This window comes from Mustela erminea, chromosome 2, assembly GCF_009829155.1.
Source record: "Mustela erminea isolate mMusErm1 chromosome 2, mMusErm1.Pri, whole genome shotgun sequence".
Lineage (NCBI taxonomy): Eukaryota > Metazoa > Chordata > Mammalia > Carnivora > Mustelidae > Mustela > Mustela erminea.
In genome coordinates, this window is record NC_045615.1 from 107166386 (window position 1) to 107190331 (window position 23946).

At 37.4% G+C, this 23946-nt stretch overlaps 1 pseudogene; it reads right to left on the minus strand.

Annotated features, from left to right (window-relative positions):
• Positions 1–16417: 16417 nt before the first annotated feature.
• Positions 16418–22594, minus strand: LOC116582495 (annotated as a pseudogene).
• Between the last annotated feature and the right edge of the window lie 1352 nt (positions 22595–23946).

The window sequence follows — 23946 nt, forward strand, 5'->3', positions numbered from 1 at the left end:
CTCTGATAACTGAGAAACAAATGAGTCATCTACCAGGTACTTTACTTCCTTCCCCTCTAGCTAAGTATGGAAGATGTAATGGTCAACAGAACAACAACATCTCTGACTTTGACCAAGTCTTTGACCTAGGAGAGAAAAAGGAAGTATAATTAGACATGTTAAATAGGACCAGCTAGTGATGATCAAGAACACTTCTCCATTATGGGTAAACATTACATTTGTGAAAATCAGCCCAAATTCAAATTACATTTGCAACTTGGTGTGCCTATCCTTATGAATTTTGACTTGGGGTTCATATTTGAAGCTCTCCTTATTTTTCTGTATCCACAAGTAAACCTGCTCCTGACTCAATTGGCAGTCCTTGTTCCACTTCCTAGAGCATCAGATTTAGCTGCTCTGGAAGATGGTTGTCTTGCTGTTTGGGAGTAACACCAAGTCCCACCTAAGTGAATTTTATGTTTGCTGAATACTCTATATTTTAACACAGACCATTCCATAAAGTGCCCAAATTAGATGAAAATCCATTTAGCTATTTTCAATTGATACAGCAATAAATACACTCACAGAGATTCATTATTTTTTATATGCATGCAGAAGGCCAATGCTGAAGATGTATATAGAATGTCACCAGAGCAGGTAAGAGGGCCATGCCCATAAGGAGCATATAGCCAAATGAAGACGAGGTGACAGGACTCTTCAGGCAGGAGCCAGGAACTGAGAGAATATAAACAACTCGGCATGTGCCAAAACTACAGTTTGGTCTTCACTGAACATCAGTTGCAGAGCAGGAGTGGAAGATACTGGAGCTAGTGTGGCCAAATGGAACTAGGCAGGTCATGGAGGTTTTAGTTGCTCCAATGCAAGCCAGAAATTTTTTTCTGCTAGAAATTTTTTTCTCTTCTTGAGATGAAATCTGCTACCCTGTTATTTCTGTCCATTGTTTCTACTGCCGCCCTTAAAGAGCTAGAGAGAAGACATCTAACTTCTCTTTAATCTGATGATCCTCACACATTTGAAGATAGATCTCATGTTTCCTTGAGCTTCTCCAAGTGGGATGTCTTCATGTTACATGGCCTCCTAAATGGTCACCATCTGGTGTTCCCTTGAGTTTGGCATCTCCCAAGTGCCAGGGTTCAGTGTTTGGGGAAGGATACTGCTTTTGGGATTGAGAGAAGGAAAGCAATTCAGTATTGGATGCCAAGATATTGGATGCTTTGCGCAACAAAACCTCTGTTTAATTAGTGTTCTCCATGTGAAATTCAGTTCCTTACTCCTTTCACATCCGGGTATGATTTACTTGGAGCTTCACTGATTCCAAGGAAATGTTCAAAATCCTCCATAAAGTTTGTATGTAATATCTCTGAAATTTAGTTTTCTGTGGATCTTCTCTGTCTCATGTTTCTGTAATTATGTGTGTTGTCTTTGAATGGCTCTTGCAACTTAATGGTGAAAATAGTGTTTGGCACTTGATTTGTGCTCAATAAATATTTGGTGAGTGAATCAATAGACCAACATTGAGGCAAAACTCAGCATCTTCACTGGTTGCTCCTTTGCTTCAAGCATTTCTTAAGTTGAGAAGAATTTACTGAATATTGATGGTCACCACAAAGTAGGATTGCAATTTTCTGTTCTTTGTTCCTTTTTCAGTCCTGTTTTAAGTTCTTTCTCTTTCCCTCGCTCCTATCCAAAACTTAGTCATATGCATCAAGAACAGTATATACTGGTGAATGTTTAACAACTGGCTTTCCCAAAATTCCCATCATGGCTGATTTCTAAGTACCGATGTGGGTGTCACTAAACATAGGGTGTGGGAGAGGTGCACAGCTCTCAACAGCTGATACAGACTGGCCTTTCAGGTCACTTGTAGGGGCTCACTAAACAACGGATCTACCTTCTTTACAAGGTGATTGAGATCACAGTTACATTTTCTTCTTCTCTGATTACATAAAAAATTATGTCTAGCATAAATTAGAGTTTCAGAATGAAACTGCCTAAACTTGCAAACTAGTGGTTAATCCTTTAAACCAGTGGTATTGAACTGGGAGAAATACTGCCCCCAAGAGGTCATTTGGAGATTTGTGGGGTTACTTTTGGCTGTAGCAGTAACTGACCTTTTAGGCGCTTAGTGGGCAAGAGTCAGGAATGCTGAATATCTTGCCAGAATTACACAACAAAAGATGGTTCTGCCCAAGAAATCTATGGCACAATCATTGGAAATTTCTGCTCTGCACCATGTTTCCCACGAGCTGGATTTCTGCCAGACTATAGTCCTTTATATTCTGCTAAAATTTTGTGAGAGAAATAATCATACCCTGGTGCTTATAAAAAAAGGGACTTCCATGCTTAGTGACAGATGCTTATTTTATTCTTAAATGATTGAAATCAAATGCATTGGAATGAAACTTTTTTCCCTGTTAACCTTTAGCAGCATTTATAATGACCATGTTAAATCAAACCTCATTACAATGTAATGGGGCCTGACCGAAATACTGCAGGTATGATGCTGAGTAATTTCATAAATTATTAAATGGTAATTGAAAGTAATATGGCAGAATACATTCTACTCCTGAGGGAGAAAATACAGAAGACTTTGGAGAGAAATAAAGTTGGTTGAAATTATTTTACAGTATATAGTTAAGGGTTGGAAGCAGGATGAAAGAAGGGCAATAGGAGACCTGAACATCCTTTGATTTCTGGCATTGTGTTAAAATATGTAACTTTGATACAGGGGTTATGATCCTGCTCAAAACATTACAGACATCTAGACTCCTCTTCCACTGCCTGTGCTCAGGCATTTATTGGGGCAAAAGGATCAAATTCAAATTCTATTTTATACTAAATGTCTCTCGATGCCATGTCTTTATTTGAATTATAGTTTACTTCAAGTCTTCATTTTCTCAATTGCTTTTCTTATCATATGGTTTCACTTATTTGTGGAGCATAACAAATAGCATGGAGGACATGGGGACTTAGAGAGGAGAAGGGAGTTGGGGGAAATTGGAAGGGGAGGTGAACCATGAGAGACTATGGACTCTGAAAAACAATCTGAGGGTTTTGAAGGGACGGGGGGTGGGAGGTTGGGGTACCAGGTGGTGGGTATTATAGAGGGCACGGATTGCATGGAGCACAGGGTGTGGTGCAAAAATAATGAATACTGTTATGCTGGAAATAAAAAAAAACAAAAACAAAAACAAAACAAAACAAAACAAAAAACCCTTATTTAAAAAAAATCGCCATCAGTTAAGTAACTATGCTTGTTGTGGAAAAAAAAAAAAACGAACCCTAAAATAATAAAGAATATAAACTTGGAGGGGAAGTCTTTTATTATCACATTCAACCTTCTTTCTAGGTGGCATATTCTTCTGAATCCATACACACTATGCTTTTTATTTTATTTTTTTAAATTATTTTTTTAAAGTTTTTTTTTTTTTTTGAAGAGATTGAGAGAACGTGAGAGTATGAGCAGGGCAGAGGGAGAGGGAGAAGCAGACTCCCCACTAAGTAGGAAGCCCAACATGATCCCAACCTGGGATCATGACCTGAGTGGAAGGCATATGCGTGTAATGGATCAAGTCACCCAGGTCCAAAACACATTTTTTAAAAAGTTTATTTTTCCAGCATAGGCCTGTACTATAGAGACTATTTTATAATTTTCTGTTTTCATTTAATATTATAGTTTGGACATCTTTTTTTTTTTAAGATTTTATTTATTGATTAGACAGAGATCACAAGTAGGCAGAGAGGCAGGCAGAGAGAGAGAGTGGAGGAAGCCGACTCCCCGCCGAGCAGAGAGTCCTATGCGTGGCTCGATTCCAGGACCCTGAGATCATGACCTCAACTGAAGGCAGAAGCTTTAGTCCACTGAGCCACCCAGGTGCCCCTAGTTTGGACATCTTTTTATGTCTATGTATACCGATCATAACTTAAAAAATTGTACTCAGAAAACTATAAAGTACTCATGAAAGAAACTGAGGAAGACACAAAGAAATGGAAAAATGTTCCATGCTCCTGGATTGGAAGAATAAATATTGTGAAAATGTCTATGCTACCTAAAGCAATCTACACATTTAATGCAATTCCTATCAAAGTACCATCCATCTTTTTCAAAGAAATGGAACAAATAATGCTAAAATTTATATGGAACCAGAAAAGACCTCGAATAGCCATAGGGATATTGAAAAAGAAAGCCAACGTTGGTGGCATCACAATTCCGGACTTCAAGCTCTATTACAAAGCTGTCGTCATCAAGACAGCATGGTACTGGCACAAAAACAGACACATAGATCAATGGAACAGAATAGAGAGCCCAGAAATAGACCCTCAACACTATGGTCAACTAATCTTCGACAAAGCAGGAAAGAATGTCCAATGGCAAAAAGACAGCCTCTTCAATAAATGGTGCTGGGAAAATTGGACAGCCACATGAAGTAAAATGAAATTGGACCATTTCCTTACACCACACACAAAAATAGACTCAAAATGGATGAAGGACCTCAATGTGCGAAAGGAATCCATCAAAATCCTTGAGGAGAACACAGGCAGCAACCTCTTTGACCTCTGCCGCAGCAACATCTTCCTAGGAACAACGCAAAAGACAAGGGAAGCAAGGGCAAAAATGCACTATTGGGATTTCATCAAGATCAAAAGCTTTTGCACAGCAAAGGAAACAGTTAACAAAATCAAAAGACAACTGACAGAATGGGAGAAGATATTTGCCAACGACATATCAGATAAAGGACTAGTGTCCAGAATCTATAAAGAACTTAGCAAACTCAACACCCAAAGAACAAATAATCCAATCAAGAAATGGGCAGAGGACATGAACAGACATTTCTGCAAAGAAGACATCCAGATGGCCAACAAACACATGAAAAAATGCTCCATATCACTCGGCATCAGGGAAATACAAATCAAAACCACAATGAGATATCACCTCACACCAGTCAGAATGGCTAAAATAAACAAGTCAGGAAATGACAGATGCTGGCGAGGATGCGGAGAAAGGGGAACCCTCCTACACTGTTGGTGGGAATGCAAGCTGGTGCAGCCACTCTGGAAAACAGCATGGAGGTTCCTCAAAATGTTGAAAATAGAACTGCCCTATGACCCAGCAATTGCACTATTGGGTATTTACCCTAAAGATACAAACGTAGTGATCCAAAGGGGCACATGCACCCGAATGTTTATAGCAGCAATGTCCACAATAGCCAAACTATGGAAAGAACCTAGATGTCCATCAACAGATGAATGGATCAAGAAGATGTGGTATATATACACAATGGAATACTATGCAGCCATCAAAAGAAATGAAATCTTGCCATTTGCGACAACATGGATGGAACTAGAGCGTATCATGCTTAGCGAAATAAGTCAAGCAGAGAAAGACAACTATCATATGATTTCCCTGATATGAGGAAGTGGTGATGCAACATGGGGGCTTAAGTGAGTAGGAGAAGAATAAATGAAACAAGATGGGATTGGGAGGGAGACAAACCATAAGTGACTTTTAATCTCACAAAACAAACTGAGGGTTGCTGGGGGGAGGGGGTTTGGGAGAAGGGGGTGGGATTATGGACATTGGGGAGGGTATGTGCTTTGGTGAGTGCTGTGAAGTGTGTAAACCTGGTGATTCACAGACCTGTACCCCTGGGGATAGAGTATTATGCCTCTATCAGAAAGGATGAATACCCAACTTTTGTAGCAACATGGACGGGACTGGAAGAGATTATGCTGAGTGAAATAAGTCAAGCAGAGAGAGTCAATTATCATATGGTTTCACTTATTTGTGGAGCATAACAAATAGCATGGAGGACATGGGGACTTAGAGTGGAGAAGGGAGTTGGGGGAAATTGGAAGGGGAGGTGAACCATGAGAGACTATGGACTCTGAAAAACAATCTGAGGGTTTTGAAGGGACGGGGGGTGGGAGGTTGGGGTACCAGGTGGTGGGTATTATAGAGGGCACGGATTGCATGGAGCACAGGGTGTGGTGCAAAAATAATGAATACTGTTATGCTGGAAATAAAAAAAAAATGTTAAAAAAAAAAAAGAACTTTAGCACAGATTCTTACAATTTTCCCCCAAATGAATATAACCATGTAACCATTATTTAAAATAAGATGGAATATAACACTACCCCGAATTCTCCCTCATACCCCTCCAAGTCATTTTACCCATTCTCTCTGAATGTAACTACTATTTTGAATCATCACCACAGATATATTTTGCCTTTTCTTGAGATTAATATTAGCTGAATCATTTAACATGAAATTTTTTGGTGTCTGGATTCTTTTGCTTGCTATGGATGTGAAATTCTGCTATTGTGTGGAGTAGTAGTTCATTTTTGCTGCAGAGTATTCTATTATATGATTTTACTATAACCTATTCATTCTGCTTTTGGTGGACTTTCAGATTATTGGTAGTTCTGGGCTACTATGAATAATGTCTTTAGACATATGTATCTTTTGATGAACATGTATATATATTTATTTCTTGGGCACACACTTGGGAATGAAATTGCTGTGACAGAAGACCTATGCAAATTCAGCATTAGTTGCTATTGCCAACAGTTTTTCCAAAGTGATTGTAAGAATTTATATTTCCACAGGTGGTGTGTGAGGGTTCCAGTTGCTTATGTTATTTCCAGCATGAAGTAGGAGTTTTTCTCTAATTTAAATTTAAGCCAATTTTGTGTTATCAATTATTAATTCATTCTGGCTCTCATTTGTATTTTCATCTATATTTTCTTTTATTAGTGTTTTCTGCATTTTGTTTGAGAAATTTTTGCCTATCCTGATGATGCTATTGTCTTATATTATCTTCTGTGTTACTGTTTCACCTGTCACAATGAGATTTATGATGAATCTGAAACCAGTTTTTGTATGTGATGTCAGGAGAGAGGTAAGGTTCATTGATTTGGCATTATTTATTGAAAAGATTTGTGCTTCTTCCATTGCATTTCATGGGTAAATTTTGTGCTATGTCAGAAGTGTGTATATGGACGGTTGTTTCTGGAGACTCTATTCCTTTTTAGTCTGTGGTCTATCGTTTCTTCACCACCACACTTAGAATTGTGGTTTTGTAAGAGTAGGTATCTGGTAATATTAATCATTCAATTTTGGTCTTCTTCAAGGTTATTCACTATTCTGAATATTTTTCACTTCTATATTCATTTTAGAATCTTATCATCAATTTCCATGGGATTTTTGTTGGAATTTAATCTATAGATCAACTTGGGGAGAATTGATATCTTTGGGATATTGAGTCTTTTAATCCATGAAAATGGTATAACTCTTCATTAATTTAGTTCTTCTTTAACTTTCTTTAATAATGTTTATTTGTGTGTGTGTGTGTGTAGAAGCCCTGCCCATTTAAAAATTTATATTTATTCCTAGATATTGATGTATTTGATTGGTAGGTATTGTTACTTATATTTTTGTAAATTTCATTTTTAATTATTTGATATTGGGATATAGAAATATAATTAATTTCTGTAGACTTTGTAATCAGAAATCTTAAAAATAATTTATTTTCATAATTTATTTGTAGTTTTTTGCATCTTCTGTTAATATTATAATTTTGTGAATAGTAACACTTTAATTTTTTATTTTAATTTTTTTTTGTATTTCATTGCACTGGTTAAAACTTCTAAAATAATGATGAATAGAAGAGATGATAGCAGCATTAGTGAGAGAGTATCATGACTCATGTTAAAATAGTAAGGCCAACTTTATTCAGTACTGTCATAATAGGGGCAAGGACTACTGCAATGGGGTTTTGCAGTAAGGGAGAGAGAGATACAGCTCAATTCAGAATAAGACAAAGGAAAGTATGGATTTATAGCCATGGGACAAGGTTTGGGGGAGGAAGGCATCAGATAAAAAATTACTTAAGATTGTAGGGCAGTTCTCTGCTAAACTGACGTAGTAGTAGGATTCTTGCTGTGAAAGCAGGCCAGGGTAATCAGATATAACCTGGGGGTGACGGGAGATGAGAAATTTGTTTAGATTATGAAGGTGGGTAAGGGCTTCTGGCTAAACTGACTTAGCAGATTCTTGCTAAAACTGGATTCAATAGCCTGGAGGTAAAAGCCCAAGTTTTGGCCTCTTTGGGTGCAGGGCTCCTAGAAACTTGATTAAACTTTGGCCAAGGAGAGAATCTTTGTTAGCAGAATAAACCCTTTTCACATGTCACTTTATTTGCATTTGCTTTGCTATTACTTTGTTTTGGACTCTTGCGTGTGTGCTAATTACAGAAATTGGTTTGTACTATTTTGTTTTATAATTTCATTGATAGATATTGGGGTTGAAGTTATGCTAATATCCTAACAAGAGATATCATTCTTCCTATTCGTGGGAAGAGTTAATGTAAGTTTGGCATTATTTCTTGTTGAATATCTGAAAGAATTTCCTAGTTAAGCTATTGTAGACTGAAGTTTTCTTTGTGGGGAAACTTTTACTTATGTATTAACTTTCTTTAATGCATGCAGGAATATTCAGACCTTTTATTTACTCCATGACAGTTTTGGTAAACTATACTTTTTTTTTTTTTTTTAAGATTTTATTTATTTGTTAGAGGGAGAGATACAGAGCGCAAGCACAGGCAGACAGAGTGGCAGGCTAGAGGCAGAGGGAGAAGCAGGCTCCCTGCCGAGCAAGGAGCCCGATGTGGGACTCGATCCCAGAACGCTGGGATCATGACCTGAGCCGAAGGCAGCCGCTTAACCAACTGAGCCACCCAGGCCTCCCAATGGTAAACTATACTTTTAAGAAATCTTTCTATTTATTCTGAGTTTTCAAGCTTATTCGCAAAAGTCATTGCTATTGTCTTATTATTTTATGACTGTAGAAACTGTGAGGGTGTCTCTTTTTCTCCTTGGTATCAGTAATTTGTGCCTTTTCCATTTTGCTTTTTCTTGAAGTTGCAGGAAGTTTATAAATTGTATTAATCTTAAAATTTTTACTTTTTAAAATTTCCCTTGAATTTCATTTACAGTTTTTTTTCATGCTACTTGATAAAAGCTTGGTCATGGATCTTCAGCCTTTTTTATTTCTTTTTAAATGTATTTGAAGCTATCCATTTTTCTTTAAACACTATTAGTAGTTTTAATTCAGTTCTTTTTTTTTTCAGTTCTTATAATTCAAATCTTTTCTCATTTTATTTTACCTTTGTGGTGTTTACAAGTGTATTGCATCATTGCTTACTTCACAAACATTTGGGGATTTTTTTTTCTATTTTTGTTTTTGTTATTGATTACTAGTTCATTACCTTGGACATCAGGAACACATTGTGTTGATTGATTTTCGAAATTTTCTGAGGTATGCTTTAGAGATAAGCATATGATCAGGTAGTAAATGTCGTATGTGTACTTGAATAAGTGTGTATTCTGTACTTGTTGGTTGTAGTGCTCCATACATGACCATTTAATTAAATTGGTTAATCATGATATTCAAAACTTCAGTATTCTTGTTGATTTTTTGTTTGTTTGTTTTTCTGGTCTATTTACTCTATTGATTACTGAGAAAGCTGTTTTAATTTTTTTAAAAGATTTTATTTATTTATTTGATGGAGAGAAAGAGAGAGAGAGCAGGCACACAAGCAGGGGGGAGTGGGAGAGGTTGAAGTAGATTTCCTGCTAAGCAGGGAGCCTGATGTGGGGCTCCATCCTAGGACCCTGGAATCATGACCAGAGCCAAAGACAAATGCTTAACAACTGAGCCACCCAAGAGACCAGAAAAAGCTGTTTAAAAATCAGTACTTATTTGTAGATTTTTTTCCCTTGTATTTCTGTCAGGTTTTGGCATAAATATAAGGCTATATTTTTTAAATGTTTAGAAATTTAGGATATATATATAACCTTTTATTCTTATAAAAATTTCTCTATTTTTTGTAACACTTTTTACCTTAAAACTATTTATAAGGTTAATATAGATACATAAGTTTTCTTTCAATTATTTTTTGCCTGGTATATATTTCTCTGTTCTTGTGTACTTATTCTCTTTTAAAATTTATTTAATTCAAGATAAACATGCAATCTTCCTTCCCTTTTAAAAAATATATTTAATTTTAGCTTTTTAGTTTCCAAACTTTATTGTTTGTGCACCGCATGCAGTGCTCCACGTAATATGTGTCCTCCATAATACCCACCACCAGGCTCACCCAACCCCCCAGCCCCTCCCTTCCAAAACCCTCAGTTTGTCTCTCAGAGTTTACAGTCTCTCATGGTTTGTCTCCCCCTCAGATTTCCTCCAACTCACTTCTCCTCTCCATCTCCCAGTGTTCTCTGTGTTATTCCTTATGCTCCACAAGTAAGTGAAACCATATGATACTTGTGTACTTATTCTTGCTTGAATATCCCAGTGTGACAATTTTTGCTTTGAATTGAAATATTTAGCCTATTTACATTTATTGTAAGTTGCTTATATATTGTTAAATTGTTTTACTATTTGCTTATTCCATTGTTTACATTTACTTATTGTCCTTCACTATATATTTTTTTCTTCCATGTTTTTCTTCCCTTTTAATTAATTATTTTTTGTAAATTATGTCCTCTGCTATTAGTTTATTTCACATACATTTACATTCCCCCATTAATACACACTATAATTTTATTACTCTTTTTTTAAATTAATTTTTTATTTTTTATAAACATATATATATATATATATATATTTTTTATTTCCAGCATAACAGTATTCATTATTTTTGCACCACACCCCGTGCTCCATGCAATCCGTGCCCTCTATAATACCCACCACCTGGTACCCCATATAAACATATATTTTTATCCCCAGGGGTACAGGTCTTTTTGAGATTACCCAAAAGATTGTTCTTCCACTCCATGAAGATGGGATGTTTTTCCATTTCCTTCATTTATGTTTCTTGTATTTTTTTTTTTAAGATTCTATTTATTTATTTATTTAACAGGCAGAGATCACAAGTAGGCAGAGAGAGAGAGGAAGAGAAGCAGGCTTCCCACTGAGTGGAGAGCCCAATGCGGGGCTCAATCACAGGACCCTGGGATCATGACCTGAGCCACCCAGGCGCCCCTCTTGTATTTGGTCTTAATCTTAAAAAATTTTTTGTTTAATTTACTGAGCAAAATATGCCAGATTGGTAAGGTTTTTTTGCTCAGCACTTTAAATTTCATTATGTTGTTTTTGGCTTCTGTAATTCCTATTAAGAACTCAAAAGAGATTTTTTTTCCTCCTTTTTTTTTTTTTTTAAGATTTTTACTTTGTCTACGTTTTTCAATAGTTTTCCTATGTTGTCCTTTTTGTCACCTTTTTTGGTTTGTATTCATGTTGTTTTGGTTCTGAGATATTCTTGAATCTGTGGCTTATTGTTTTTCACCAGTTTTGGAACGTTCTCAGCCAGTCTTTGACTATTTTTCTGATTAACTGTCTCTCTTCTTTCTTCTGCCTCCATAGTCCATGCATCTTTTTCCATTTTTTCCCTATATTCATCTCTTTGTGTATGCATCAAAATGGACATTTTTTACTGATTTGTTTCAGTTTACTGATTTTCTCTTTTGTTTTCTTTAATCTGCGTTTTATTCTGATTTTAATTGTTATACTTTCAATTTTAGAATTTCTATTGATATATTTATTATAAATATCAGTTTATAGATAGTAAAACTTTATCTCATCCTATATTTTATTGAGTTCATTAACTATAATTTCTTTTAATTTTTTCTGAAATCCAGTTGTGTGATCACCTTTGGATAAGTTTCTATTATCTATTTTTTCTTTTGTTTTTTGATCATTTGTTATTTTGTTCTGCCATGGCTTCTGATTTTTTATTAAATTCCCAACATTGTATATAGAAAATTTTAGAAGCTCTGAATAACTTTACTTTCCTTGAGAGAAGATTTACTTTTCTTCTTGTAGTTATATAACATATGAGGAGTTATCCATTTAAGCTAGGTTTCTGGCTTTATAGGGCTTATCTTTTTGTATGTTTCCTTACTTTATGGTTCTAGTCTATAATGTTCTCAATCTAAAATCTGGGTTTTCTATTGGGGTTTTCTTCCATGATGGGCTCTAGTCTCCAATTTATCTCATCCTACTTCTGTAAGAATGCCTATGTCTTTGCTTAGATTTTAAACTTCCTAGTAGCTGCTTTTTGTTTGATTTTTTTTTTTCCCATTATCCAGTTCTATAAACCCATCGTCAGGAATCAGTGAGTAATTGGGCAAAATTACATGAGTAATTTTGGGCTTACTTTTCTGTAGTGCCCTTTTCTCTGGACCCCTTCACTCCTGGCTGTTTTCATCACCTTTAGTTCCTTTTTTTTTGTCTTTCTGTTTCAGTGAGACTGCTGCAACTGTATTTGTTTTCTGTTTACCCTCAATGCCCCTTCCAGAAGATTGGCAAAACCCCAAAGGATAAAAGTGACAATGGAGTACAGTTCATCTTGGTACTTTCTCTTTCCTTGGGATCTGGCCTCTTAATTTTTATCTGCCTTGGTTGTTTTTTGATACCTTCAAAAAATATCTTTTTAAAATGTATTTTAACCAGTTTTTAGGTTGTTCTCAATAGAAGGGTTGGTATGACATAAAATAGTCATACTTACTGGGACTATTTTATTCATTTTGAAAATTGTACACAATTTCAAGTTTCAGATATACCAAGTTTCAGGTATTTACTACCCTGTTGGAGTTTTGGTCTAAGTTTTCACTATTATGAATGATACTACATGAATACTCTTGTAATATAATCTCATGCAACTTTACAACTATTTCTTTAGAATAAATTGCTTATACAGAATGGCTGGAAATAGTTTACATCACTTTTGCCCATCTTATATTTGCTAGAACTCAGTTTCATGGCTTCAACCTAATCGCAAGGTAGATGGGGAATTTAGACTTTTTGTATGTACAGAAAGAGTAAATGGTGTGGCAAAGGCAGCATTGTCTTTCTACTGACTACTCCTGAACTATTGTCTCTAACTCTAGACTTTTCCTTTGTAACCCATACACCATATTAACACTTGACTTAATATCTTTAAATATCACTTCTCAAGAGTCACAAGTAAATCAAAATCTTTTAGTGTCTTCCTTTTGCTTAGAAAATGAATTCATGGAGCCTGGGTGGCTCAGTGGGTTAAAGCCTCTGCCTTTGGCTCAGGTCATGATCCCAGGGTCCTGGGATCCAGCTCCGCATGGGGCTCTCTGCTCAGCAGGGAGCCTGCTTCCTCCTATCTCTCCGCCTGCCTCTCTGCCTACTTGTGATCTCTCTTTGTGTCAAATAAATAAATAAGGGGTGTCTGGGTGGCTCAGTGGGTTAAGCCTCTGCCTTCGGCTCAGGTCATGATCCCAGGGTCCTGGGATCGAGCCCTACATAGGGCTCTCTGCTCAGCGGTAAGCCTGCTTCCTCCTCTCTCTCTCTGCCTGCCTCTCTGCCTACTGTGGTCTCTCTCTGTCTGTCAAATAAATAAATAAAATCTTAAAATAAATAAATAAGAAAATGAATTCATGATTTTTACAAATGTATTAAGTGAAAGAAACTGGAAGAAAGATAGTTTATGTTTCTGAACCTTGTTCTTTATCATCTTGTCCTGATGCTTTTTTTCTTTTTATTAATAGAAGTGAGATGATGTGAAAGGTTAAGAGGGGCTCTAGTTTACAGTTGGCTGGAAATGATCATGCTTATTGAGGCCATCTCTTCCCAAACACCATTGTAGCTGCAAGGGCAAAGGCAGAGCAAAGAAAGACAGAAAAGCAAGGGATGGACATTGGTTCTGCTGCATCCAACAATTAGACTACGTTTCAGCTAGTCAGTTTTTCTGAGGTGTCTGTGTTCCCTGCTGTATTACACAACTCTGACTGTAGGATGAAACAGAAGATGTATTATGATTCTCCAATCTCTACTTAGGAAAATCATCAGAAAGGACAGGGTTTGGCCTTGGGAAAGATAGGCAGTCTTAAAGCAGTCATAGGCTGTGTGTGTGTGTGTGTGTGTGTGTGTGTGTGTATCTGGTGCTCACACTAAATGTCTCAGGCCTTGAAGCTAAAGACAGCATCTCCAGCACATTTTTATTTATTTGGAGCCATTCAGATCAATCTTCATAGAAGCAGTCACACTTCAAGGTCCTGACTTTGTTAAGTACCTCCTCAGCTCTTTGTCAGAAGATCCAGTTTAAGGCCTCACAAGTGGATCTCTTGAGAGTTATTTGTTTTTAATCTGCAGTGAGAGGACCAGTCTGGTGGGAGACCTACAGCCTTAGTATTTCAACTGTCCTTTTTAGGAAATGGGAGTCCTCCAGGTTCATTATCTAGTTCTTTGTGGACCATTAGGTTGTCCTTTCTGACAGGGGTTAATGAGCCCAGTGATAGAACACTTGTGTAGGCATAATCCCTGAGTACCTTCTCTGAAATAACACAGCACTGACCACAATTAAAAAATCATTGATGTTGTTGGCAATCCTAGTATTCTCAGTTTGAAAGTAGAAATCAAGAAGCAAACTGCCAGGGCACCTGGGTGGCTCAGTCATTAAGTGTCTGCCTTCAGCTTGGGTCATGATCCCAGGGTCCTGGGATCAAGCTCCACATTGGCTCCCCACTCAGCAGGAAGCCTGCTTTTCCATCTCCCATTCCCTCTGCTTGTGTTCCCTCTCTTGCTGTGTCTCTCTCTGTCAAATAAATAAAATCTCTTTAGAAAGAAGCAAATTGACTCCTTAGGTTCTGATTTTTGCCATTTATTAGCTCTGTGACCTGAAGAAAGTTACTTAAACTATTCATGTCTCAGTCTTCTTGAATACAACCTGAGAAGAATAATGGTACTATGCCTACGGGTCCCTGTGAGAATTAAATGAGGTAATTTAAAAAAAAAAAAAGAGTTTGAATAATGCCTGGAATATAGGAGGCCCTATATAAATGCTAGATACTTTATTATAAAGGACTAGTTATCCCATCATTTAATTTATATAACAGTCCTCTAAGGTAGACATTTCACTTTTATTCTCCTTTTACATATGAGGAAATTAAGGTAGAATGGTTGAGTGACTTATCCCAGCTAACCATATTTAACATTACAATACTGGAATTCATAACCAGGTAATCTAAAGAGTACTAGATAATGAGGGAAGTGTGACACTTCAAGGAGATTTATATTACAACATAGAAGCTAGGCACTCTAATGCCACATGATTGTGGTTTCTGCTGACTTTTATGGCTTCATCAAGGTATGGGGGATTGATAAAGGCTACATAATTCTGGGGTAAGAACTGGAGTCAGAAAATTTGGGTCTGAACTCCAATTCTGCCTCTAGTAGTGGCTGTTTGACTTTCAATTTACTTTAGCTGTGTAAGCTCAAAATTCTTGATCTGCAAAATCCTGAAATGTTGTTGTGTATTAATGTATATAAAATACTTAGCAAATATCCTAGTATAGCATAAGTTTTGAGAAAGTGATAGCTATTGTGGTAGATTCCACACTGGCCCCATTTCTTTTCCTTTTCTGTTTTGATACTATTTCCATGTAAATTTTTAGTGTCTTCCACTAGGTATCTAGATTAAGTCATATGACACACTTTGACTGCTATAATGGGGGTGGAAATTACAATGTGCCAGTTCTAAATCTCTTGTATCTCTATCATCACAATGAGAACATGCAGATGCTGTGCAGGTAAAAGACATGTGGAGTGGGGTTGAGTTATAGAGTGTGATGCAGAACTAGGATTTGAGTCCAGATCTATCTGACTTCATAATTAGATTTCTTCTCCACTTGGCTAGTCTTCATAGTATTAGCATTGCTATAGGAAAAACTTAGGGACAGATATAGGACAGGTTTTTGTGTTTTTTTTTTCCCTCTTTTATGCATTAGATTGGATTGCTAAGAGATATTGCACAATAAACTTATAGTTAACCAAAATGTAGCTACAACAATGAGCAATAAAGAGAAAAAGAAAATTTGTATTTATAAGAACAAAATCACTTTTATAAAATCTATATAGGTAATGCAGAGCAGCTCTTCTGTAGTCTTGTCTAATGTGTAACTTCTTGGTAACTTGTGAGACCAAATTTAATAGGGTATGCCTTCTTGACATTTTATAGATCCACGAGCCTGAAGTGAGTTAGGTGCAGTTGTGTTTGTCACCAGAGGACTGGTATTGTATAATAAAGAATGTGGCTGGCCTTTGTTCCAGTTCTGGAAAGGAAACTCTAAATCCTTGGAATTTCTGTAGTCATAGGAGCATCTTTGTTATTTATGAGCCCCTTAGACATACCTGAGTTTATGTTAATGAGGTGACTCATGATGTGGGCTGTTGAAGTCAGAAAGGCAAACCATGTGATGAGAGGGTTGAGGCTTTGAGACAAGGGAGATCAGCTAGATCTCTCAAAAACCAGGGAGAGAGGGAAAAGTGGGGCCTAGAGGTTGCATTCAATCATGTCTTCATAATGATTTATGATTTATTCAATTATGCCCTCATAATGAGTCCCCAGTAAAACCTCTGAACATTGAGGCTTAGTGGAGCTTTCACGTTGGTGAAAATATCAGTGTGCCAGAGGTGTGACATAACCTGAATCCACAAGGTTGAGAGCAGGGACCTCTACATTCAGGAATCTCCCAGACTTTACCTTGTTCCTTTTCATTTGCCTGATCCTGACTGATTGATCTATATATCTATACCTTTATCTATATCTATATCTATATCTATCATCTCTCTATATATCTATTTAATTTCTTTTCAGTGTTTTAGAAGTCACTATTTATGCACCACACCCAGTGCTCCATGCAGTACCTCACTCCTCTCCAAAACCCTCAGTTTGTTTCTCAGGGTCCACAGTCTCTCATGGTTTGTCTCCTCCTCCAATTTCCCCCAATTCACTGGTCTTCTCCATCTCCCCATGTCCTCTGTATTATTCCTTATACTCCACAAATAAGTGAAACCATGATACTTGACTCTCTCTGCTTCACTCCTTTCACTCACCATAATCTCCTCCAGTCCCATCCATGTTGATACAAATGTTGGGTATTCATCCTTTCTGAAGGAGGCATAATACTGCATAGTATATATGGACCATATCTTCTTTATCCATTCATTCGTTGAAGGGCATCTTGGTTCTTTCCACAGTTTGGCAATTGTGGCCATTGCTGCTATGAAAATTGGGGTAGAGATGGCCCTTCTTTTCACTACATCCATATCTTTGGGGTAAATGCATAATAATGCAATTGCAGGTTCATAGGGAAGCTCTATTTTTAATTTTGTAAGGAATCTCCACACTGTTCTCCAACAGTGTGGTTCCAACGCACCAACTTGCATTCCTACCAGCAGTGTAAGAGGGTTCCCCTTTCTCCACATCCTCTCCAACACTTGTTGTTTACTGTCTTGTTAATTTTGGCCATTCTAATTGGTGTAAGTTGGTATCTCAGTGTGGTTTTGATTTGAATCTCCCTGATGGCTAATGATGATGAACATTTTTTTATGTGTCTGTTAGCCATTTGTATGTCTTCTTTGGAGAAGTGTCTGTTCATGTCTTCTGCCCATTTTTTGACATGATTATCTGTTTTGTGTGTGTTGAGTTTCAGAAGTTCTTGATATCTTTTATAATAAATCTGTAATCATAGAGATAGCACATTCCTGAGTTCTGTGAGCTGTTCTACCAAGTTATCAAAACTGAGAAGTGTCATGGGATTCTCTGGATTTGCAATTAATTGGTCAAAAGTGCAGGTGACCTGGGGACTCCCAAATTTGTGTCAGGTATTTGAAGTGAGGACAGTCTTGTTGGAGAATCTGCCCCTAGACTGTGGATTCTGACACTCCCTCTGCACAGTTAGCATTAGAATTGCTCTATAATATTGCAAGTGGCCTAGGTGGCCTCATGTGCTTTTTAAAATTTTTTAAAAATTTTTAAAAAACCCAATTATTTATTTAATATATTCATCACAAGGGCTCAACCAGAGACTTAATTTAAAAAAACAAAGATGAAACAAAAATGGCACCACAGCTTAAGATACAGAGTCCTCGACAGAAATGAAGAAAAATACAGACTATCTAAGAAGAAAATAAAAAGACAACACAAGGAGAGAGGCTGGACAGACAGGGATCTTGGCAGGAGACATGCTTTGAGTAGGTTTCTTGCAGATACTTAAAGGCGGTGGGTTTTTTCCAGAGCTCAGCAACATGGGTATTCAAAGGACTACCAATGTTTGGTTCTCCTAGCAGGCTTTGGATGGACAGCAGGATGGTCCTGACATCAGACCCGGCAGACCACTTGTCCTTCAGGGTATCCAGGCAGATGTTTCTCTGGGTTTTCACGTTGGGGTGATAGGAGGATGTGAGGAACTTCACCATGGGCATTGGAAGGGTAACTACTCGGGAACTCCAGGGAGAGCATATGATGCAGGTCTTCATATACGGTGTCAGCTGCTCCATCGATGGTCCTCATCCATTTGAAAATGTTGTCTAATTCAGCGAGGGCAGAAATTATTTTGTCACCAGACATCCTGATGGTCATCAGCTCCTGCTGTAGCCTCTTGTGCACGGGGCTCTGGGCGTCCCCCAACTGGGTTCAGTTCTTTTGCGGGTGCAGCGACGCTGGTGGCAGATGGGTTGCGGTTCTGGGAGGCCTCCAGGGTGGTGCAAGGAGGGAGGCAGGAACTGGGAGAGCACAACTGCAACTACCACCTGTGTTTCATTTAAAAAAATAATATTTTTATTAACTAATAATAACGTATATATACATCCTTATTAAAGTTAGAATTTTATACTTGTAGAAATGTCCTTTCTCCATCTAATTTCCCTTCTTCTTGAAGTAAACCACTTTGTTTGTTATGCAGTCTTCTAGTCCTTTTTATGAATTTGCCTTCATATCTTCATACAATACAAAGTGTTATTTTGTGTTTGCATTTTATTTGACATGAAAAGTGTCATTTTTTGGCTATCAGACACATGAAAAAATGTTCTTCATCACTAGACATTAGGGGGATTCAAATTAAAACCACATTGAGATATCACCTTACGCCAGTTAGAATGGCCAAAATTAGCAAGGCAGGAAACAACACGTGTTGAAGGGGATGTGGAGAAAGGGGAACCCTCTTACACTGTTGGTGGGAATGCAAGTTGGTGCAGCCACTTTGGAGAACAGTGTGGAGATTCCTCAAGAAATTAAACATAGAACTTCCCTATGACCTTGCAATTGCACTACTGATATTGACCCCAAAGATACAGATGTTAAAAAGAAAGGCTATCTGTATCCCAATGTTTATAGCAGCAATGGCCACAGTCGTCAAACTGTGGAAGGAACCAAGATGCCCTTCAACGGATGAATGGATAAGGAAGATGTGGTCCATATACACTATGAAATATTATGCCTCCATCAGAAAGGATGAATACCCAACTTTTGTAGCAACATGGACAGGACTGGAAGAGATTATGCTGAGTGAAATAAGTCAAGCAGAAAGAGTAAATTATCATATGGTTTCACTTATTTATGGAGCATAACAAATAGCATGGAGGACAAGGGGAGTTAGAGAGAAGGGAGTTGGGGGAAATTGGAAGGGGAGGTGAACCATGAGAGACTATGGACTCTGAAAAACAATCTGAGAAGTTTGAAGTGGCGGGGGGGTGGGAGGTTGGGGGAATCTTCCAAGTAGGGGGTATTAGAGAGGGCACGGATTGTGTGGAGCACTGGGTGTGGTGCAAAAACAATGAATACTGTTAAGCTGAAAATAAATTTTTAAAAAGTGTCATTTTTACTTTTGTGTATTCATCTATTTTTTAATCAATACTATTTTTTGGAGATCTAGTATTTATAGAGTTAACCACATTAAAAGAGAAACAATGCAAAACACCTTTGCCTACCCATTCCCCTATTGATGGACATGTAGGGTGCTTCCTAACTCTAGCTACTGTTTCAAATGATGATGAAATGAGCATCCTTGTGCATGACTTCGTGGATCCACATTGAGTGTTTCTCCAGAGAGGGTATCTTTGAGCAAATCTGCTGTGTGCCTTTGAAAATTCTGATGTGCTTTCAGTCATTTGATTTGACCTTTTAAGAAACAGTTTATTTGGTGATATTGGGTGATTTGGAATTAGTGTCTCAAAGTTATAGCAGTTATGCACTTAAAGGAACAAAACTGGTTGATAGATAGGTTGGCTATCAGTTGACCATCAGGGAGATAAAGCTTTTATTTTTGGCTAGAGGAAAACATTCTATTATTATTTATTATAAGTTATAAGATAATTGAGAAAGTATGATTTTGAGGGAGAAGAATAAATGGTTAATATTCGATTTTTCAACTTATGGTCAAATGTTGCACATTTCATGTATGAGTGTGTGTGTGTGTGTGTGTGTGTGTGTGTGTGCCTGCACACGGGCATACTTATACACACAAGAGAAATATTGTAATTTAAAGATGAGGTGATGATCCTGAATTTGTACTCTAACTCTTGCAAGTGCCATTGATAGAATAACTGTGTATTAGTCTACCCAGGCTGCTATGACAAAATACCATACACCAGGTGACTTCAAAAACAAACATTTATTTTATATAGTTCTGTATAGGGAAGTCCAAGATCAAGGTGGGGGCTAATTCAGCCCCTGGTGAGGATCTTCCTGGATACAGATAGCCACATTCCTGCTTCATCCTTATATGGTAGAGAGAGTTCTGATAAACATTTCTTATGAAGGCACTTATAAATTCCTCTTCCTATAAGGGCACTAACTCCATCAGGAGGACCCTGCTCTCATAACCTAATCTAAACCTAGTTATCTCTCAAAGACCCTTTCTTCAAAAAACATTATACTGGGGGTTAGGAGCTCAAAAATATGAATTTTGAGTGCACACACACACACACACACACACACACACAAAAGTGATTACCTCATCCTCATCTGAAGCCTTTGGGAGACGGCCTCAGTACCTCCTTCTATGACATGTGTACAAAGATTTTCTTGTGGTTCACTAACTTGTAGTTAAGGATGCTTTCTTGCCACAGTTTATTTCTTACTCATTCTCCTTCCCATCCATGATGGTTATGGAGCAGTGTTTCACAGTCTTTTTGCAGTTTCTATCTTAAGGCTCCAGAATGATTCCATCAACCAGGTGGTTCAAAAATTCTGATGGGATCTCAGAGCATTGGTACTTTTATTTATAAACAGTTACAGATGAGAATCACAGTTTTGGACACAAGGAAAAATTTAAGTTCATCACAGACCTTCATTATTTTCTAGACAGTGCTAATTCCCAGGAGAGGAAGTCCAGAGTGATTCTGACCCCTTGTTCTTTGTCTTGCAAAGTATTGCTCTGTTTTTTACCTTCAGGTAATCCTCTCTTCATGCAGTTCTATAACCTTGCACATATGAAAAAAAATGATGGTCTAAGGGTTGGCAGGGAAGATAATATATGTGGTCAACAATGTCTTCCTTGGACGAGGGAAGAGTATTGAGTCTGGATGCTGTGTATTTTCTTCCCTGCAGAGATATTTTCTTCCTCCTCCCCTTGATTTTCTGGCCACATATTCTCTCTTCCATTGGTATGTCCATCATAGTTCCTCCTTTCTTCTTAGGCCAGTTTCACACAATACCACTACCCAGGATTCATGGTAACATCAATGACAATAATTTATACTAACAACTAACATTTACCAAGTACCTCCTTAGTTATAAGACCTGCATGTTTACATTTAATTCTCACACCAATCCAAGAGATCAGCCCTAATATTATCCCCATTTCATAATGGAGAAAAAAGAGGCTCAGAAAGACTATAGAATTAACTGAATGTCTTACGGCCAATGAGTGGCAGTGCCAGGATTTGTACCCAGGCAGTCGGACTCCATTTTTAACATTACTACTCTGTTTTTCATAAACTGGGATTTTCACTTCACATCCAATATTATTTAATTCTCATAACAGTACTTTAAAGTTGGGATGGTGAAGCCATTTTTCAGATGAAATCAGCAGCCTCAATAAAGTTAGTTTGCCCTAAATCACCAACAAGTGGAGGAGCCCCCTGAAATCGTTCCTTCTTATTAAGCTGCCTCAGTTTAACTCCTTCTTGGGCTTTGAATTGAACCAAAGGCTCAAGGTATTCAGTCCTAAAGCAGAAAATAAACTGGGTAATGCAGAGTGTGTCTGTTTCATTGACTTTCTCTTGCTCTTTTCTTATTTTTGTGACCTTGCAGGTCCCATTACCATTGTCCCTGCATGGGATGTGGTTCCACATTGTCCTCTGGTCTTCTGGCCCTTTGCTTCTGCCCTCAAGCTACAGCCAGACCCATCTACATTTTAAAATTGTCACAAGTTATGTTCAAATCTCTAGAGTCCTTGCTGCCTTAAGGAACATTGTATCTAATTTTAAAATGATTTATCATTGCAATTTGTGCTAATATCATTATAAATCATCAATTTACATAGACTGAAGGTCTGATTAATTCAAATGTATTCATTTATTTTAGATTAATATGCACCTCATGACTAACCTCTGTATTCATTTACACACAAGATTAAAAACAGATTATTACATCCAAACAAGAACCTACACCATGCAGCTCAAGTAGGGTTGCCCATTTCCAGCGCTGGCAGGATAGCTTGAGGATTCCTTTTGCAATTCTGAAAGGGTCAGAGGAAGAAGTGTCTCATCTGACATGTCATTACAGCAACAGGCCTTGGGCTTCTCACTCTGACACTGTCACTCTTGCCTGTACTGCCTCAGGGCACATTACTTTGGTTTTCGAATCTGTAGAGACATAATGAATATTGACAGAATGTTTAGTACATGCCCAATTGTAGCATAGGGCTTTATAGGTGCTAACTCATTTAATCTTTACAACAACCTTATGAGGTATGTACTAATATCACTCCATTTTATAGAGGTGGGAATGGAGGCTCAGAAAGATAGTAACTTGCCCAAGTTAGATACTTGACCAAGGTTAAGTGTTACAGCTAGTAAGTGTCAGAGTTAGGATTTGAACCTTTAAAATCTGGATCCCAAGTCTATGTTTTAGTCATTCTTCTATGTGGCTTTAAGATTAACCAGGATCATTCAAGAATTGAAATGACCATTAGAGATTTTTTCAAAAATATTTGTAATACTAATTGTTGGTATAGACACTGAGTGGCTGAGATCATGTCCAACACTTACTATCAAATCTCAAGATACACAGTCCAGTTCTGGACAAAAGGCAGTTGCTCAGTAGATGTGTTTCAATTAGCTATTGATCATTTTCCCTCCATGATGGAATCATCTCTTTAGGATGAAGATACTTGGTTAGTGCCCTAGAATTTTGGAGTTGTAAGATGTGAGTTTGTTTTCTACTTCCACCAGTCTAACTTCACATAAAATACCACTATACACACAGGCCTGGGGGAATTTTAGTTTTTAACTCTATAAAGTGGTCATCTTATTTCTCTGACTGGTTTCTTTGGTCTGAGCTGTGAGCTTCTATGACACATCAGCCGATTCCACAAGGCCATTTTATGGGCAGTGCAGGCCTCATTAGCCTGGACCTGAGTTTCTACCCCTGCAGTTTTTCTCAAGTGTTTTCATACTGAAAGGGAGTCCAGGAAGCAGCTCACCTGTTTCTAATCTGTTAAAAGTTTACAGGCAAAGACATTGGGTTGACTTGAAGCACAAAATATGATTAATGATTTGGAGTACTAATGGAATGTTGGCCATGCAAAAATGTCTTTCTATATATTTCCAAAAAGGCCTTTCTTACCTAAGACCTTGTATTTTAAATTATATTTTTAGGTCCACTTTTTATAGCCTAAACATATCTGTCAGCCACCTATTGTGTGAAAAATATTTTGCCTTGTGAGAGAGGAATGTTAACAATAATAAGTATATCTTGAACTTGTATAGCAATTTTTTCCAAAGTATTTTCATGTATTGCATTGTTTCATTGAAAGTGCAGTGAAATGAGAGACCAAAGCTTGAATTTTTATCATGGCAAAGTGACCTAAGTCACTGTCCTTCCTTCGGTATCAATTTCTTTATCT